This window comes from Phocoena phocoena, chromosome 1 (assembly GCF_963924675.1).
Source record: "Phocoena phocoena chromosome 1, mPhoPho1.1, whole genome shotgun sequence".
Lineage (NCBI taxonomy): Eukaryota > Metazoa > Chordata > Mammalia > Artiodactyla > Phocoenidae > Phocoena > Phocoena phocoena.
The window spans coordinates 151,741,208-151,757,917 of record NC_089219.1 but is presented as its reverse complement, the minus strand read 5'-3'; positions in this window follow the sequence as shown (position 1 = coordinate 151,757,917).

The window sequence follows — 16,710 nt, the reverse complement described above, 5'->3', positions numbered from 1 at the left end:
ACTGTTGTGGCCTCTCCCGCTGTGGAGCACAGGCTCCGGACGCGCAGGCTCAGCGGCCATGGCTCACGGGCCCAGCCGCTCCGCGGCATATGGGATCTTCCCAGACCGGGGCACGAACCCACGTCCCCTGCATTGGCAGGCAGACTCTCAACCACTGCGCCACCAGGGAAGCCCTACTCCTATTACTCTTATGAGAAAGATATTTATCTTCATCTTACTGATTGGGAAGTGGAGTCTCAGAGACATTTAAGTACCTTGCCCAGAACACCACAGCTAAAAAATGGTGATGGCAGGATATGAATCAGGTCTGCTTCCCAAGCCCCTCTTCTCTTCACTCTTAGAGCTGCCTCAGCATCCCCGTGACTTCCTTGTATATCGTTTCACACTGTCATAGGCTGCTTGTCAATTGTTCTCATCCTCACCACAGTCTTATGAAGCCTTTTGTTTCTCTATAGAATCTTGCCCTCCTTGTCCCAACTGCTTAATGCCAATGATGACCGTGTGCCTTTTGGTCAATTCTTTCTTCAGACGGTGCCTTGATTTTTGGTTCGTTGTTGAGGGTAACTCCTCTCATGCACCATAATCCTCCCGTCCTCCCTCACTCTCTCCTGGACGAAGTGCTATAGCAGAATGTCCTCAGTCTCCAAGGAGCATTGACTGAGGATCCACTGTGTGCCCACTCGATGCTGTCACTGGATAGAAAATCCACATGATGTTCACATAAAACCTGGTCCCAAAAGTCCATAGCAGCCTCATTTGTAATAGCTCCAAACCGGAAACAACCCGAATGTCCTTCCAAAGGTGAATGGTTAAATAAACTCTAGTAACAACATACCATGGATTACTACTCACCAATAAAAAGGATAAAAAGGGATGAATTACTGAGGCACACAACAACTTGGATGGATCTTCAGGGAATTATGCTGAGAGAAAAGCAAATCCCCAAAAGACACATGCTATGTAATTCCTTTTATACAACATTTTTTGAAATAAAACTTTAGAAATGGAGCACAGAATAGGAGCTGCCAGGAATGGGGGAGAAGGAGGGTTATAAAAGGGTGACACAAAGGATCCTTGCTCCCTGTCATGTTGTAACGTCAGAATCTGGATTGTGATAGCTCAAACGTACACAGGCGATAAGATTGTATAAAACTAAACACACACACACACACACGCACATGCAAGCACAGGCACAAGTAACATGGAAAACCTAGATAAGTTTGGTGGATTGTATCAGGGTCAATATCCTGGTTGTGATATTACACTGTAGGTTTGCAAAATGTTACCTTTGGGGAAAACTGGGCAAAGTGTACAAGGAACCTTATTGTTGTAACTGCATGTGAATTTGCAATGATCTCAATAAAAATTTCAAATATGGGAGAGAGAGAGAGATCTCCTGCCTTCAAGGGGCTTACAGTCTCTACCGTGTCCTCTGTGTCTTTTCTCTGCCTCTATCGCACTCTGCGTTGAATGTAGTTGAGGCAAAATAAATGAGTGGGCTGATCTTCTTCACAGAGGAGATTGCTGAATGGTCTTTGAAAGGCCACAAATTCAGGTTAATCTTCACTCCTCTTCCTGATTTCCCCATTCCCAATTTCCTCACACAACATCGCCGACCACGAATTGAACCCGTGGCCCCTGCAATGGAAGCGTGGAGTCTTAACCACTGGACCACCAGGGAACTCCAACTTTGACATTTTTTAAAAGGAGAATTGGGACTTCCCTGGTGGCGCAGTGGTTAAGAATATGCCTGCCAAGGCAGGGGACACGGGTTCGAGCCCTGGTCCGGGAAGATCCCACATGCTGCAGAGCAACTAAGCTCGTGCTACTGAGCCTGCACTCTAGAGCCCGTGAGCCACAACTACTGAGCCCGTGAGCCACAACTTCTGAGCCCGTGAGCCACAACTACTGAAGCCCACGTGCCTAGAGCCCGTGCTCTGCAACAAGAGAAGCCACCGCAATGAGAAGCCCGTGTACCGCAATGAAGATCCAATGCAGCCAAAAATAAATAAATGAAAAAATAAAATAATAAAAATAAAAGGAGAATTGGAGGGAGAGGCTCTTGGAACCTTGGGGGTAGCCCTGAGATTAAACGGTCAGAGAAAGGCGACAGAGAAGAGGTGGAGAGATGGTCTCTCCTGAGGTTCGGCACGGCCCGGCTCTCTCCCAGCTGAGCAGCTTCCTCCATCTCACTGCAGGTCTTGCAGAGACTGTGGCTCTCGTGATCTTTCCTCTCTCTGTCTCTCTGCGCCCGTCCGTCTGTCTGTCTGTCTCTCCAGTGGTGGAAAGAGGAAAGGTGCCCGTAACCCTCACATCCTGGAATCTGCCTCATGAGTAACCTTTGCAGGGAAGCAGCAGCCCAGCTGTTTCCTGCTCCCATAACTGCGCCTCTGCATCCCTCGCACAGAGAGTCCCACCAGGGGCTATTTTCTAAAACCACCTCCCAGGGACTGTGCTGACAGGAGGGCCTCGGGGAGAGGAAGATCTTGCAGCCCTGTCCTGGGACCTCAGCCAACCTCCCCCGCCCCCACACTGGGTTGTCCTCCCTCCTCACCCTCCCCCGCACCCCCTCCCCCAGCCAAGCTTGAAGCAGCCTCCCCAGCAGCTGTACACAGCCGGGGTGGGGACAGCCACACTCCCTCTCACTCCCAGGCAGCAGCTGAGGGGCTGTGAAGAAACAACTCAACTTCCTTAGGGTCCTTTCTACACACAGCCTGTATCCACCACCTAATCACGTCCTCTGCTTGGGTTTCCTCAAAGCATCCATGTCACATCACAGCCAGGCCCAGTGGCAGTTGCAGGAGCTTCTGCGGGGAGGAGACAGTCCGTGTCTCCGGGCTGGGCTGGGCGCTCCTGGAGAGGCCAGGGAAGGCAGGGAAGACTGCAAGCAGCTGCTTCCTTTCTTGTCCTTCCCATGATACCCATGAAGAGGGGGCACCAGAGACCTGGGTTTCCCAGCTCGGTGGAGAAACTATTTCCTTTCATAAAGAGGCATGTAATTAGCCCGGGGAAATGGGAGGACCCCGCAGTCAACGGGTCCTTTGGCTACATTGACAAGACAGGAGGGGCTCCAGAGGGATGAGAAGCCCCCGCCTTCCAGCCTCCCAGCATCCAGAACACACAAACACTTGAGGCTCTGCCTGTTTCTCTCTTATACATACACACACTCAAAAAAAGAAATACTAGGTGTCCTAGAATATATGGAATACCTTTGAAATCTAGTTGAATTAGGAGCACGCCGTGATGGATTCAGGAGGCAGGCAGACGCAGGGCCTGCCAGCCATAAACAACTTCCTAGAGGATGCTGCTACCTTGGGGTCTTTACCTCCCCACTTCCTGTTTCGTGTCGCTTTCCGCTCACCACCAGCGCTTCCCCCAAGACTGAGACCCCACAGGCCTGCGCTAGGCTGGCAGTTGTAGCCTGTCCACCGAGGTATGGCTGAAACTCCAGGCCCCCCCACCCCAGCCCTCCTCCTCTATAGGAGCTGCAGCATCGGAGGGGGAGGGCTGAGTGGGAACTCACACCCCTCCCAACCATCCCCCCTCCTCCCCAGCCCACACTGTTATTGTCCCCTTTCCTAGTCAGAGCAGGGATATTAGATGTTTCTCTATGTTTCCACCATGCACCACCCCCACTGCCTAACCAAGGAGATCTGACCAGCCAAGAGAATGCTGTTCTGAGGCAGGCCTGGCCTGTGCCCTTCCTGGATGTTAGGGCATTCCAACAGAGACCCCTGTCTGGCTCCATCCACAAGTACCAAAATGTACATAAGAAGCCTGTTGTTTGCCAGCTATTTCACAAGACAAGTATAAATAAACAGACAGTGCCTGAAGCAAGGCACTTGGGAGGCACAGAGGATAGGCAGCCAGGAGCCTTGAGACAAGTTGGCTGGGTGGTTCCCAGCCCTTCCTCCCATCCCCTCATTCAGCTGGACTGCACCATCATCCCACCTGCAAGAGAAAACACAGAGAAATGTAACGCCCCTCTGCAGCACGCATGAAGGGCTGTCCCGTTCTCGGCAACTGAGGCTGCTTCTTGTTCGTGCTAGTGATGCATTATTAGCGTCCCATCCCACCCCCCCCCCCGCAGCCCCGCCCCCCCGGGAGGATATACCACCATGAGGCCTCTTGCTGGGCAGTTTCACTTATGGTCCACATAACAACCCTGAGAAGTAGATGTTACTGACATAGGTAACAGTCTGAGAAAACTGAGACTCCGGGAAAGTAAGTGTCTGGTTGGTGGAGAACGAGAGCTCAAACCCGGATCCCTGACTTTCTGTCTAAAGTTGTTATTTTTCTTCATTATATCACTCTTGTTCATCTATTTTTGGTCAATTCATCGCTTCCTGATATTTGGGCTACAGGCTGGGTATTCTGGGGAATAGCCTAATGCAATTGATCAATGTTGGCCTTAGTCAATAAAAAAGTAGCAGAAAAATAAAAGTAGCAGAATGTTGTGTTTGTCAGGAGATGTGATCTGGAGCACATTGCTTACCCATCTCTAGACCTCAGTTTCTTCCTCTGTAAATTGGGGATAGTGATACTACCTGGACCTCATGGGACTGTTGTGAGGATTCAATGATAGAAGGGATGATAAACATTCAAGAGGATTCCTTACACATAAGCACTTAAAAACAAGAGGGGTCACTCTTCGTGGCAGTGCGCGGCCTTCTCATTGCGGTGGCTTCTCTTGTTGCGGAGCACGAGCTCTAAGCGCGCGGGCTTCAGTAGCGGAACATGGGCTCAGTAGTAGTTGTGGCTTGTGGGCTCTAGAGCTCAGGCTCAAACGCGGCACGTGGGATCTTCCCGGACCAGGGCTCGAACCCGTGTCCCCTGCATTGGCAGGCAGATTCTTAACCGCTGCACCACCAGGGAAGTCCTAGTTACTAGTCATTTAACTCTATTACACTGATAAGAAAATGAATATGTGTATTCTCAATTAAGAATTTCATGTGGAAAACAGGAAAAGAAGCAAACATCCCATAACAAATAAATCTCTCTTGAAAGTCTGATTGACACACGCAAGAACTGACTTGGTCTGCCAAGTGATTAGAGAAATGGGGCTCAGGAAGGCGGGCTCCTTATTCTTCATGCTGGCCCTTCACCATTGGATGCTTTCCTATTGAGAACCTGCCTTGTTTGTCTGTCTGCCCCCAGCCCGCATTCTGACTCTACAAGAATGTGCGTGTGTGTGTGTGTGTGTGTGTGTGTGAGAGAGAGAGAGGGAGAGAGAGAGAGAGAGAGAGAGAGAGAGGGAGGGAGAGAGCTATCCCAGTGTTCAGCTAAGTTTTCTTAATACCATACTCTTAAGAGGGAACAAAATTCCAGTTCTCATGACCTTAAATGCTGACACTTATCCAAAACGCCTAATGAGGAGGAAGCATGTGTCATGCACGTTAACAGAGCTCAGAGATGCTAACTGGGTTGAGAAAAGTGAAAATTTTACTAAAGCCCCGATAACCAGTTTTATCTCCTTAGGCAAGATAGCATGACAAGGGGGACTTTCAACTTCTGGGAGTTATCTTATCTACACAAGAAGCACAAATGGTGTTCTTAAAAATCTGATGGAAGAGAGTATTACAAGATAACAGGCTGCTGACCAGAATTTCAGTATTTGTACAGTCCAACTGTTACTCAACTTATACAAATTGAACTTTTTAAAAAAGGTCTCTGGACTTCCCTGGTGGCGCAGTGGTTAAGAATCCGCCTGCCAATGCAGGAGACATGGGTTCGATCCCTGGTCCGGGAAGATCCCACATGCTGCGGAGCAACTAAGCCCGTGCACCACAACTACTGAGCCTGTGTTCTAGAGCCCCCGAGCCACAACTACTGAGCCCACATGCCACAACTATTGAAGTCCTCGCACCTAGAGCCCGTGCTCCGCAACAAGAGAAGCCACTGCACCGCCACGAAGAGTAGCCCCTGGCTCACCTCAACTAGAGAAAGCCCACGCACAGCAACAAAGACCCAATGCAGCCAAATCAATAAATAAATACATTAAAACAAATAAAATAAAAAAAGGCCTCTTCCCTATCTGTTGAAATTGGGTCTTTTTCCCCCACAGACTGAAGAGAATTTGTGGGGGAAGAGGGAGGCATCCATCTTGCAGTTCATCCCTGGGGTTTGGTTGCAAGATGCTCTTCATCTGTAAAGATGAAACAGTAAAAGAAACAAACATCAGGGTCTCCTGATCCCGGCCCTCCACAGAAGGCGTCCTAGTGAGGCTCCAGGATCATGAGAACACAGGCTATCACACTGCAACAGTGAAACAGTTCCGTTGAGCCCTGGGGTTCTGTCCCTGCTGATGGCTACTATAGATAGTGCTGTGGCTTCCTTTCTGGTATTAAACTTGAAAAACCAAAGATACAAAAATATAGTGATTTCATACACCAGAAATATGCTCTTGACAAGTATTTCTAATAAGTTTTCCAGTGAAAACGAGTGTTCCCTCATTTGAAATGTATGTCCCATGACTAGGAATATAGTTTGTAACCACTGGGTGGAACTTTTTTTCCTATGAGAAGCTGAAGAAACACTTGAACGCCAATCAGTTCTGTGTACCTCCACTATTAAAAAACCCTTTCACTAGAGTAGGTGATGTGGGAATTACTATCACTCTTTTTTTTTTTTTTTATTTTATTTTTTTTTTTTTTTTTTTTTTTACTATCACTCTTCCTTCCCCTCTAAAGCCACCCTACATTATGGACTGGTTAAAGTTTACCCTTTTGCAAGAGTGTTCTCACTAATAAATAACTCATTTGTACTTCAAAGACAAAGCTAAAGGGATTTCAGTTCTGCAGGAATAAGGGTTTCACCGGCCCTGTACCTTGCCTAGAGGTACTTTGCTGCTTTTGAGGCTGGTTAGTCTACAAAGCCAGCCGCAACTTAGGTTCCAGGTGTTACGTGCACACAGCCTCATTCATGCTCACAGCGTCCCTTTGAAGAAGAGGAAAGTCAGTCTCTTATTATCCCCATTTTATAAAAAGGAGAAACAGGCATGGGGTGTGGAGAGATGGGGGGCTGGGTGGGTAAGTGACTAGCCCAAGATCACTCTAAACAGATCTGCTTCATCCACAACCAGCCACAAAACTTCCCTTAAAGCAGGTCTCAAGATGAGGAAAGGCGATGGGGGGCTTCAGTAAAACAAACTCATGCTTTAGTAGGTGTTACGTGCTATTCTCAACTCTGCTGTTAACACCTGTTACACTTTTTTTTTTTGCCGGTACGCGGGCCTCTCACTGCTGTGTCCTCTCCCGTTGCGGAGCACAGGCTCCGGACGCGCAGGCTCAGCGGCCATGGCTCACGGGCCCAGCCGCTCCGCAACATGTGGGATCTTCCCGGACCGGGGCACGAACCCGTGTCCCCTGCATCGGCAGGCGGACTCTCAACAACTGCGCCACCAGGGAAGCCCTGTTACACTTTTTATACAGGTCACATGCATTTCCTGGAGTAATCCCATTTTAAATATTTCACGCTTTAGTTCCTTAAACTATAAAAGTATCACAGAAATGCTAATACTTTGAGATCCAGACTGTATCTTAGACTTTTTTCCTAATGAGGAGTAGGACAAAACTCTTCATCATACCACAGGTCCCAATTTTGGGTTTGGAATATAGTCACCATAATTTTCATTATTGAAAATGGCTGGCTAATTCAGAGGTGAGCTCTAGAAGCAACAGATGTAGTAGGAACTCCCTTTTCTACTGTCTGGCATTAGGAGTGTGTCCGCGCTTGGACTTGGATCTCCCAGAGCAGGGCATCTGCTTCTCAGCGACTGCTCAGTGCTGTTGACTTTGGAGTGAGTGGCCCCTGAGCCAAATATTAGGTCTTATTACTTCACTTGAGGGCATGAGAAGAGAATGAGGGAAAGCAAGATGAGGAAAGGAGTGACCTGCTTTGTGATAACCCAAGAGTGGCCCATTGTGCAAGGTCTAGGGCAGCAAGCACTCTCTTTGACTAGGCACCGTGTATATCCTGCATACCTGAGGTCACAGCAGCAGCGCCCTACAGTGGAGCTTTGGAGTCTAAGTTCTGCATTGGTCCAGGTTTACCAGGAAGTGCTATTTATCTTGTACTTGGGCCAACTGTGTGACTCTCTACAGGACAGCTGGTTCCCCAACCACTTCTAGGGCTATCTGGTTCATGTATAAACAATATATTTACCTCAGAAACACTAACGCCATAGAAACTGTTCATTCACAAAAATAAAAAAAAGGAAAAGAGAGATAGTGGTGTATTAGGTCAGAGGCAGGAGGAAAAGACCAAAGAGGAGGAGCTTGGAGTTTGTAACTGAGATGTGGCATGCATTAGATATGAAGTTAGGTTACTGAAGCCCCAGATTATGTTCCAAGATCTAAACAAAATGTTAGCTGAGTCCTCTATGACTCCTAAAGACATTTAGTGTCTTTGAAAAGAGCTTTGCTATTTCATTCTTAACTACTTTAGATGTAAAACCGTATTTTATAAATGATCAGTACCTTATTCCATTAAGTCATATTAGAGAACCAATTTATAGTCACAAAGTGAGGACCCAGTGTATGTGACTGTCCCTATACACTTTTTGGGTAAAGACAACTGTTTTACGATCGACTTTTTATTAATTATATCACTATACACATTGAGTTCATTGATGAGAATCAATTTTTTTTTTTTTTTTTTTTTTTGCTGTACGCGGGCCTCTCACTCTTGTGGCTTCTCCCACTGCGGAGCACATGCTCCGGATGCGCAGGCTCAGCGGTCATGGCTCACGGGCCCAGCCGCTCCGCGGCACGTGGGATCTTCCCGGACCGGGGCACGAACCCGCGCCCCCTGCATCGGCAGGCGGACTCTCGACCACTGCGCCACCAGGGAAGCCCGAGAATCAATTTTTATCACATAACCAATCATCTAGAGTTACCAAATTGTTATTTCCCCCAAAATTTAGGCCATCGTTTTTCTTGTTCCAGTGACTTTCTACCTCCTTCAGAGCCTTACCTAACTCATCCGCCCTAATCTCATGTAGTCAGGAGAGCCTTATGTATTCTTGTTCCTAGTCAAGGTGGAAAAAGTGTCATCCATTAGACACATTACATTCCACATTGGCCAAGGAAGTGGTCTCACACATTTTATTAAAAGGGTTTTTGTGTGTGTGTATGCCTATCTCTCTCTACATATGTATTCAGCTTAATAGCTAAAACATTACCAATAATAATAATATATATGTGATCTTCCTTGATCTACTACTTATTCCTTAAAGATAGATTTTAATTTTTATTTATTTTAAAATTAATTAGCTTATTTATTTTTGGCTGTGTTGGGTCTTCGTTGCTGCACGCGGGCTTTCTCTAGTTGAGGCGAGCGGGGGCTACTCTTTGTTGCAGTGCGCAGGCTTCTCGCTGCGGTGGCTTCTCTTGCTGCGGAGCACAGGCTCTAGGCACGCAGGCTTCAGTAGTTGTGGCACGCAGGCTCAGTAGTTGTGTCTCAATGGCTCTCGAGCGCAGGCTCAGTAGTTGTGGCGCACGGGCTTAGTTGCTCCAAGGCATGTGGGATCTTCCCGGGCCAGGGCTCGAACCCATGTCCCCTGCATGGGCAGGCGGATTCTTAACCACTGTGCCACCAGGGAAGCCCCCAAAGTTAGATTTTTAAACAAATCACTTGTGGGTGCCAACTTAGAGCTAAATCAAGGCAAACTATTACTTTTTAACATTTTATATTATCATATTTTTAAGTAATTATTTTCTTTACTAGGATGTAAACTCTGGCTGCACTCTCATTCTCTGACCTCAGAATCAACACAGCATTTATTTCACTATATTTGTCCAGGACTTTAATATTGAAACAGGGGTTACACCCACGAGCAATACTGATTTCTCCTCACAGTGGCCCAGCCAAAAGCATCTCGAATGGGTACCTGTCCATTCTACTAAAATAATGGAGGGAAAGAGAAGCATGCCAGCAAGATAAAGGAATACAAGGCACCATGTTACCTTGAAAAGAAGTCTCAGTATTGCTGTACACGAACATGTTACCAGTGCTGCCTGTGCAAGAAATGAGGCTTTTGAGCTGGAGGGCAATTCCAAAAGGCAACACCTGTTTCCAAACGGGGCCAAGAGTTCACAGATGCATCTTTTTTTTAACATCTTTATTGGAGTATAATTGCTTTACAATGTTGTGTTAGTTTCTGCTTTATAACAAAGTGAAATCAGCTATACGTATACATATATCCCCGTATCTCCTCCCTCTTGCGTCTCCCTCCCACCCTCCCTATCCCACCCCTCTAGGTGGTCACAAAAAACACAGAGCTGATCTCCCTGTGCTATGCAGCTGCTTCCCACTAGCTATCTATTTTACGTTTTGTAGTGTATATATTGTCAATGCCACTCTCTCACTTCGTCCACAGATGCATTTTTGAAATCTCAACATACACTTTCATCTTTTAGAACTGTTAAAAGGGAACACAAGCAGACAGATGTGTATGAATTGAGATCCTATTTTTGCACTTGAAATCAGAAAATATTGCTGCTGCATATACTAGGATGATAAGTGGGCACACTGATCACAGAACATCTCTAACCCAAGCAGGTGGTACAGTGTCCCGATAACCTGTGGTCGCTGAGCCCAGGAGCCGGTATCTAAAGATGAGATGGGGTAAGCAATGGTCCCAGTAGCTAAGTATATGGAGGACAAATACCGCCCTCTACTGGCAAAGGATAAGGGCGGTGCAGTCAAGATGACATATGTTCCTCTGTATAGCCATTACCTTAAAACATAATCAAAAATAAAAAGAAATGAAAGCTTTTACATAAGTTGAAGCTTCGTATGCAGGGACCACAGGGATTTTCAAGTAAATTTAAGTATTTAATGAGAAATTTTCGTATCTCATTGAAAAGACATTTTTCCCATTAAATCTTTGATGTAACTCATTGGACTGGTTCAAGTATCACTGTTACTTAGTGATACTGAACAACAGCAATATGTTCAAAAGTTTATTATCAGTAGGAAGCCCCAAGGGACACATTTACATAAGATAATGGGAGCTGGTTTTAGAACAGCTGTGACAATTTAAAGAACGACCTGATTCAAGCCTTGTACCACATACTAGCCACGTCGAATCACATCCTGAGCCAGTTTATTTTCTACAGAATTGGAGGAACAACACCTGAGCAGTCACAGTTGCTGGGAAAACTGAATAAGGTACTATGTAAATAAAAAAGCTTCATAAACTGCAAAGTGCTGCACAGCTACAGTGTTAAGTTACTGTAGAGTAATGCTCACGGATAGGAGTCGAGTGAGGGAGTTCCGAATGTTTACCAAACCCAACCTCTATGAGTCTGTTTGTCTACCTGATGGTTTTTTCTTTTTTTTAATTTATTTACTTTTTACTTTATTTTTGGCTGAGTTCGGTCTTTGTTGCTGAGCGCGGGCTTTCTCTAGTTGCAGCGAGCGGGGGCTACTCTTCGTTGCAGTGCACGGGCCTCTCATTGCGGTGGCTTCTCTTGTTGCGGAACACGGGCTCTAGGCACACAGGTTTCAGTAGCTGTGGCTCGCGGGCTCTAGAGCGCAGGCTCAGTAGTTGCGGTACACGGGCTTCGCTGCTCCACGGCATGTGGGATCTTCCCGTACCAGGGCTTGAACCCATGTCTCCTGCATTGGCAGGTGGATTCTTAACCACTGTGCCACCAGGGAAGCCCTACCTGATGGTTTTTGAAGTCCTTTAAACCAGACTCTATTTCTTCAGCATTGTACTGAAACAGAAATTTGATACTGTTAATCATAAAACACCTGAAGATTATGCGGAAAAGTGGCTGGTTAACGTTCTTCTGAAGTAAACTTTGACCTGGGACAAACAACAATGTAAGAAATAAATGCCAAGTTAGCTAGTCACTAAAGGGTAACAGCATGCAAAAAGCACTTAATTTCAAAGCCAAGGTGAGTTTGTATGTTAATTACAATATTCAGATGACAAGGCAAGAATGTAAACAAGGGGAAAGGTTGAAAAGGATAAAATCCCTAATAGCTACAGTATCTTGTACCATATTCTCCATCTAAGAGACAATACTTAACTATAAATTGCAAGATAGTGTAATTTTTATAGGTATTTGAAATGGAACGCAGATGTCTGTTTTATGAGTATGAACACTATCCTTTATTACATATGATTATTTAAAGAATTTTTCCCTCCATAAGACTTCATAACCTGGACATGAACACAAGAAACAACGTTAACTAGGGATCCTCATGCACCAAGCCCAGTGCTCCCTTGATTAATCAAAAGTTAACGAATACACTGCCTCTCTTGATTCCTTACTCCGAAGTACTAATTAAGACAAGGCATACTTTTCTTGTTACCAGCACCAGTGATGTCACTGCTAATTTCTAAAGAATTCATTCAGATAGTGGGTTCCCCCTAAAGTCAGGCTGGACTGGGAGCTGACAGACCAAGGTGATCAACTGTATAGTAAGTCAGTGTATTTGCTTGAGAGTATTACAAGAAGTACACAGAGCACGCATCTGGGTTACAAAAGCCCTTTTATAAAGCCATTTTTAAACAAAACAAAAAAAAGTTTACAAAAGAAAAAAAGATACAGAAAAAGAATAACTTGCTTCATGTGTCCCAAAAAGAGAAAAAAATAAAAGGGACAATGCCAACATGCTCAACAATAAAGGGTTCTTTTTCTTATTTTTTAATACAAAATACAAGCAAAGGATACACATACTTAAAACAGAGCTCAGGAACAGACACGCAGTCCTGGAAACCCTTCAATAAGAGAAAGCAGGAATTTGTTTTTTTCTTTGTCTATGTAGATACATACAGAGACTGGGATATGTAAAAATTAAGTATCACAAAAGACCATCACACAAGTCTACCAATGCATGTTGCATCTAGAATTCACGAACATGGTCAACAAAATCATGTTCACTTCAACCCCTTTTCATTTAAATTAAAAAAAATTTTTTTTAAATAAAGTGGTTACATTCAAACTTTAACTTCCTTAGTACCACGCTACAGATTTCAGCACTGTTAAGGTATTGCAAGAATGCCCAACCCTCGGTGTCTGATCACATGTACCCAGCAACACTGCAGTATTAAGGGATGCCCTGGTCTCAGCCCAAGGACAATTAAATACATTTAAGCAGGTTCTTCTCTTTTACCCTTCCTGCTCAGAACGTAAAAGGTTAAGGACTACAATTAAGGAAGACTGGGAATTTTAGAGCTGGCAAAATGAAGTCTGAAAGATGAATTAAGGTGAACAATTACTGAGAACCTGGCTGCTGCTTAACCTGGCAAGTCTTAAGTCTTTCCTTCAACCTTGAGGGAATCAGGTGTAGAAGGTTTGCTGCAACATGTTCTTGGTAAACAAACTAAGTAGAGCTCTTATTTACAAATCTTGTAACAAATAATTCTGGAGGAAAAAAAGAAAAGAATTCACTAATTTCCAGAAGACAAAGGTTTAACTGCCAGACATGTAACACACACACACACACACACACACCCACACAATACTTCAGGGGTTTTTATACAAGTTATTTAGGGCATAAGCTGAGTACTATACCCCTACACCCCACCAAAAAAGAACAAAAAAAAATCCCAATTTTACCCTCCCCCATAATCTAGAAAACCCTCCCTTCACCCCTGATGTACAAAGTGTATGCACAATGGTGGCATTCCACCAGCCACAAAGCATGCTCAAACAGATGTCACCAGTTCAGTCACTCCATTGGCATGGCAACAGGCAGGTTTACAAGATTTTTCCCAATAGTGGTTAATACACAGCACCACTGTGAATTTTGTGAATTAGGCTTTGAAAAAAAGTGTAGTTTAGGGATTTGGGACTCAAAAAGACTCATTTTGTATCAAGCTTATCTCAAGAAAAAGGGAAAATGAGTTGCACATTGAAATTTGGCTATGGGTAGTTTGATATCCCAATATTCAAATAAACTAACTCCCTTTTCAAATAAATCCAGCTCCACGCACAGAGAAAAGGACAACTCTCCAACCTCAAGAGCTATCCCGTGACAGAAAGTGTCACTCCTTCTAAGTATCTGTCTCTATGCCACAAAAACCACAGGCTAGGTTTCTTCCTTTCCAAACTCCTAAAGTGATAGTTTCTTCTCCTCAGCATAGCTCCTGGCGATGCACGCACAGAAAGAACTGCTCAAATCAAAACTCCCTTTCTTCATAAAAGCCACAACGGCCACATGACCTTTAATAAAGCTTTCCCTGTTGCTCCTGCCTTTCTAACACTCTCAAAACATCTCCTAGGGAAAGGGAAAAAAGCACTATTCCCTTTCCTCAACCACTAGTCTAAAAGCCACTTGTTACTGAATGTTCATGGATTAAAAAAAAATAAAACATTAAAAAAAGTGTCAAGTTCAGTTTAGTTGATCATATCCACAAGAATGTCAAAAACTACTGATTGTAACCTCAAATTCCACTCTTGATTAGTTACCTGTAAGAAAATGCTGTGAACCAGTACCAAGAGTAAGTATTGAACTGAGGGTTGAACCTGGAGCAAACCAGTTATTGTGAGAAAAAAAAAAAGTATCAAAGCTCCAACATGGGAAATCAACTACTATTCTTCCAGATTTAAAGATTTTTCACTCACTACCTCCATAAAGGAGGACACAGCCATTAATTTTCCTACATGGACTCAATAGGGCATGGAGAGATGAAAGGGAGAGATGTGTTAGAAAGCAGGACAGATATACCATTACTGAAATTAAAAGGTATCCTTTGGGCCCACTCCATTGATTATAATCTGAGGTGGGGAAGGCTAAAAGCAGCAGCAGGCTACAGATAGGTTTAATACCATGGAAGCTACCCATTTCTGGGGGTGTATGGTGTGTGTGTGTGTATGTGTGTGTGTGTGTGTGTGTCTGTGCGCACGCATGTGCATGTTGGGGAGGTCTCAAAAAAAGAATCTTAAGTACTAGAACGTAGTGTCAGTTAGCATAGCTGCCGAAATCCATGTTCCAGAGGTAAACCTAACAGAGCTAACATAGAGAATTGAGATAATACAAACAAGCACGTTCAAAGTGAATGTCCCACTTCCTGAGCACTGCAAGACAGTGAATGCTGCCACCTCACCATAGGCACACTAGAGAAAGAGGGCATTTAGTCAAGGGTGGTGCCAATGGCCAGTCGCTATCAGCTTATCGCTTGTAACCTGTTCTGACATCACTATCAAGCCTGACTACTGAGCACCTGTTTCCAGTTGAGACACCACAACTGTCCTATTGGCATGCATGGTTTGAGGGGAAGACCAGAGTGTTTTAAATCATTAGCAGAAAGTGGAGAAAACAAAGGTCATTCAGAGCCTGTCTTTCTTGGGGACACAGATCCTTTGTCCAGTCTATTAGAAATATATAATACATTTTTCAATCTCATGAATTAATCTTTAAAAAAGGGATCCCAAACAAAAAGCCCAACCAAATGCACACAAATAACCTAGAAGATGTGATTACCCCTAAAGGATGTGCATATATCACAGAGATGTTAGTGCAGATTAATATATTACAGAGACTGTGTTACATAAAATACCAAGGCTAAAGTTTTAAAAGACACTTGCCCCCAATCTTCACGAAATATAATCTAAGGAAAGCACAAATGTTACTAGGAATGTAAGACTCAAAGTTATAAACCCCTACAAATAGAAGTGCATGGTGGAAACACTGATAGGTTTTTTCAGTACGTGAACACAAACCTTCTTGTTAAAATACCTGAACAAACCCATATAGCAAATAGAATAATCTTTAACACCTCATTACAAAGTTCACAACTATAAAGTTAACCTTCACGAAAGATAATAATCCAATTGCTACTTAATGTTCAAGTTTTACATTTTTGGCCGAGTACTAAAATCTCCAAATTCATTCTTTAACACGCATAGTGCAACAGTGAAATGACTCTCTGCCACTGGGAGCTTTCTTAAAAAAAAAAAAAGAAAAAAAATCACAGAATAAGGATATTCCTTACACTGTCTTAAAAATCAGAGTAAAAATATTCCTTAAATAACCTTTGTTCTATGAACATCTGTAAGAACCAGGTTGTATGAGAGAAAACTACACTGTAACTCAATAGGTAAAAGAAAACTGCGCAGTAAATATTGAGGAAGCAAATCTAGATAAAAAGGCAGAGGTTAAATTTCACTGATTTTTCGACTTATTAGCACACTAAGACCCCCTAAACCTTGTTCCCATTAGCTCATGGTATCAGAATGTGGAGGAGCAAACCTACAGATCTGTCTTGTGACTGCCTTCATAAGGCATCTAACAAGGCTGTTATCAACTACACACAGACCTCCTGAATATATGGTTTCTCCAGCCCCTCAGAGCCCCTTAAACTCCTGCTTTAAGCAACATGAGCAGTGAGCAAGGGCACCAGTAAAAAGATAACTGCTGACTGAATAGTGTTGGAGCAGCATTTAACATACTCCCCGTCAAGCACAGGATGTAATGTAAGTGAAGAACAGAGCCAGGAGAACTCATGTCCTAGAGCAGGGCTGGTACACATTAGTGGTGGGGCTGTGCAGTAGTGTCCTATGTCCTAGCAGGAATCCAAGAGATGACTTCATACCATGTTCCTACGAAGAAATGGGAAGACAGGGGTATGAAAAGGAAAACGCTCTATCCCCAGATAAAAACAGAGCATGGTTCATGGGATCTGAATGCACATTTATGGCATACGAGAATTTCAATTCTCTGTTTTCATAAACCAAAAATGTCAAGTCT